Source organism: Tupaia chinensis, unplaced genomic scaffold, assembly GCF_000334495.1.
Source record: "Tupaia chinensis unplaced genomic scaffold, TupChi_1.0 Scaffold000477_1, whole genome shotgun sequence".
Taxonomy (NCBI): Eukaryota; Metazoa; Chordata; class Mammalia; order Scandentia; family Tupaiidae; genus Tupaia; species Tupaia belangeri.
Window position 1 is genome coordinate 3,937,972 of NW_006159986.1, and position 4,337 is coordinate 3,942,308.

Consider the following 4,337-nt stretch of genomic DNA (forward strand, 5'->3'; position numbering starts at 1 on the left):
AAACAAGATAAAACACCGGGTGTGTGTGTGTGTGTGTGTGTGTATGTGCCCAAAATCACAAGAGGAGAATGGAGGAGAAGGGATTGTGGTGTGGCCATCCCCCTTGGTGGATGGTTTATCACTTTCCCTCTGTCTTTCTTTCTCTGGTAAGCACATATGCCTTATAGTAAAACGAACAAAACCACAGTGAAATTTGGACACGGACATGGACACACAATGGGAAGAATGCCACGTGAAGAGGGCAGCTATTGGAGTGTTGCACCTACAAGGCAAGGAAACCGATTTCCGCAACCATCAGAAGCTAGAAAGGAAGAATTCTTTCCTAGAGTCTTCAGAAGTATCATGGCCCTGCAGGCACCTTGATTTCAGACTTTTGCCTCCAGAGCTGAGAGATAAATTTCTGTCGTTTTAAACCACTCAACTTATAATCAATTGTACAGCAGGAAACTATATAAGAAGCATACAGGAAAGAGAGACTCTTGAGCAAATATGAATTTCACAACACTTGGTTGTGTAACTTTAACACACTCCTTTGGGCCCCACCAAGGAATCTGGACTTGGAGGAACAGACATGTGACATACGCTGACACTTCACTGGTAGAAGTTGGGACAATCACCACATAGTCATTTAAAGGAAGACAACGAGGGGCCAGCAGATGGCATGATGGTTATGTCGTTGGACTTCCGTGTAGTTGACAGCGGTTAGTGTTTCCTGATGGGCCACTTAAAATTCACTCCGGGTACATGTGTGTGCATGCCCAAGCGCCTGAGAGGAGAATGGAGAAACCATTGTGTTGTGGCCATCCTCCCTGGGGGTGATTTCTTACTTTTTCTCTGTCTCTCTTTGTCTCTCTGGTGAGTACACAGGCCCTATAGCAAAATATCTCTCTAAAAAAATTTTTTAATAAATAAATGAATAAAAATAAAATGTGATTTTGTTGAGCATATGGCTCAATTTCACTATATCATTTGTTAAATGGCAATAATAATAGTTTCTCCATAATTAAATAGTTAAAGCATTTAATAGTTAAAAAAAATTAATAGTTAAAGCATTTAGAAAAGTACCGGGCAGGGGCCAGCAGGTGGTGTGGTAGTTAAGGCGCTGGACTCCCACATGACTGACTGCAATTCAAGTCCCGGACCTACTGGCTTTCTTTCTCTCTCTCTCTTTCTTTCTCTGGACAAATTAAATAAATAAATTAAAGAATTCTTAAAAAGAAAGAAAGTACCTAGAAAGCCAGCTGGTGACATGGTGGGTAAGGTGGCTGGATCCCTCATAACCAACTGCATGGTTCGAGTCCCAAGCCCAGAAGGTTGGAAAAGCACACTAGGTATATGTGTGAGTATGCTCAAAATCTCAAGGATTCATGGAGAAGCACTTGCAGTGTGACCATCTCCCCTAGGGGCTGCTTTCTCTCTGTCTACCCAACCCTCTCTGGTGAGCACATGTCTGCTCCAGCAAGTTTCTTTTTTCTTTTTTTTTTTTTTTTTTAAAGAATTAGGTTGGGACCAGAGGGTGGCGTGGTGGTTAAGGTGCTGGATGCTCCCACATGGCTGACTCAGGTGCAAATCCTGGACCTGGTGGCTTGCTTTCTCACCTTCTCTCTCTCTCTGTCTGTGTGTGTCTCTCTGGTCAAAATAAAAATGAATGAATGAATAAATAAAGTTAAATAAAATAATTTAAAAAATAAAATGTTTAAAGAATTATTTTAATTTTATTTACTCATTTATTTATTTTAATTTGACCAGAGAGAGACTTGAACCACAGTCAGCCATGTGGGAATGTCCAGTGCCTTAACCACCATACCACCTGCTGGTGGCGCCCTCTAGCAAGTTTCTAAAAAAGTGCTTTCAGGACCAGCAGATGGTATAATGGTTATGTTGCTGACTCCTACATGGCTGACTTCAGTTCAAGTCTTGGATTAGTCAGTTTGAAACTCATGCCGGGCACATGGCATGCATGCTCAAGAGGAGAATGAAGAAGAAAGAATTGTGACATGACCGTCCCCCTGGAGTGTGATTTCTCCTTTTCTGTCTCTCTGTCTCTCTCTGTCTGTCTGGCATGCACACGCACCCTATGGCAAAAATCTCTCTTAAAAAAAAAAAAACTTGGGCCGGCAGTTAGCTTAATGACTATGTCGCTGGACTCCCACGTAGTCAACCGCAGTTCAAGTCCCGGACCTGGTGGCTTGAACTCACACTGGGCGCATGTGCGTGCGTGTCCAAGATCCCGAGAGGAGAATGGAGGAGAAGGGATTGCGGTGTGACCATCCCCCCTGGGGGGTGATTTCTCGCTTTCTGTCTCTATGTCTCTCTCTGTCTGTCTGGCATGCACACGCACCCTATGGCAAAAATCTCTCTTAAAAAAAAAAAAACTTTAAGAGATGGCAGGTGGTGTGGTGGTTAAGGGTACTGGACCCACATGGATGACCATGGTGTGACTCCTGGACCTGGAGGCTTGCTTCCTCACTTTCTGTCTCTCTCTCCCGCACTCTCTCTTTCTTGCTCTGTCACTCTCTGGTCAAATTAAAATAAATAAATAAATAAATAAATAAATAAAGTTAAATTAAATAATTCTAGAAAAAAAAAAGTGCTTTTTTTGGGACCAGTAGATGGAATAGTGGTTATATTGCTGACTTCCCACATGACCAGCTGTGATATGAGTCCTGGACCTGATGACTTAAAAATCACATCAGGCGCGTGTGCGTGTGTGCTCAAGATCCCAGTAGGAGAATAGAGGAGAAGGGACTGCAGTGTGGTCATCCCCTGGGGGGGTGATTTCTCACTTTCCCTCTAACTGTCTCTCTCTCTCTCTCCCCGGTAAGCATATGTGCCCTAAGGCAAAAACCTATTTTTTTAAAAAAGTGCTTGACACATAGTAGTATTAATCATTACAATCATCTTGTATATTGAAACTTTTAGTTTAGTTTATTTTTAACACCTATCATGCCATGAATTTATAGGAAATAGATTTCAGAAGCTCAGGCTCCTTTCCATTGATTCTCACAAAGTGTGCTTCCCGATCAGCAGATGGCAGAATGGTTACATCGATGGACTCCCATGTAATTGACGACAGTTCAAGTCCCAGACCTGGTGACTTAAAACTCACGAAGTATGTTTTCCTGGGTGGAGCAGGCTAGCACCTTCATTTGAACTCAGGTACCTTTCTTTTTGTTCGTTTTTTTTTTTTTTTTTTGGAGAGAGATTTTCACTGTAGGGCGCGTGCGCTCGCCAGACAGACAGAGAGAGACATAGAGACAGAAAGCGAGAAATCACCCCCCAGGGGGGATGGTCATGCCACAATCCCTTCTCCTCCATTCTCCTCTCGGGATCTTGGGCACGCACGCACACGTGCCCGGCGTGAGTTTTAAGCCACCGGGTCCGAGACACGAACCGCGGTCGACTACGTGGGAGTCCAGCGACATAGCCATTACGCTAACTGCTGGTTCCCAGGTACCTTTCTTTTTGACATCCTTCTTTTTCTGGTCATTTTCCTTCATATGTTTTTAGAAAGTTATCTCTGCTCTTAAAATGCTTAATATGCTCAGGGCCGGCAGGTGGCGTGGTGGTTAAGAGTGTGGGACTCTCACATGTTTGACTGCGGTTTGAGTCCTGGACCCAGTGACTTGCTTTCTCACTTTCTCTTTCTCTCTCTCTGTCCCTCTCTGGTCAAATTAAAAATAAATAAATAAAATAAAGTTCAATAAAAATAATTCCTTTAAAACAAAAGGATTAAGAAATACTTCATACACTTAATACACACATTAATTCTCTTGACAAGAATCTTGTCCTTGGGGCCCTGCAGGTAGTATAGTGGTTAAGGGTACTGGACTCCCACATGGCTGACTGTGGTTTGAGTCCCGGACCTGGCGGCTTGCTTTCTCACTTTCTCTCTCTCTCTGGTCAAGAATAAGAAATAAAATAATATTTTATTTTAATTTGACCAGAGAGGGACAGAGTGAGAGAGAGGAAAAGTGAGAAAGCAAGACGCCAGGTCCAAGACTCGAATCCAGCGCCTTAACCACCGCACCACCTGCCGGCCCCATACATGCCATCTGCCAGCCCCAAAATAAAATAATTCTTAAAAAAAAAAAAAAAAAATCTTACCCTTAAGTTGTTTGTTTACAATGATACCAACAGCACGCTCGGTAACATTATAAACTCATCCAGTTTTGCCATGATAACATCTGTGGAGCATTTCTTCTTGAACAGTACCCATTCCCTTGATGTCTGCAATATCATCTTTCTTGTACAATAAATTCCAACACACGTGTGTTGCCAAAGGAACCATTCCACATTTTCTAAAAGACCTGGAGAACGTATATCGGGTACCTCTC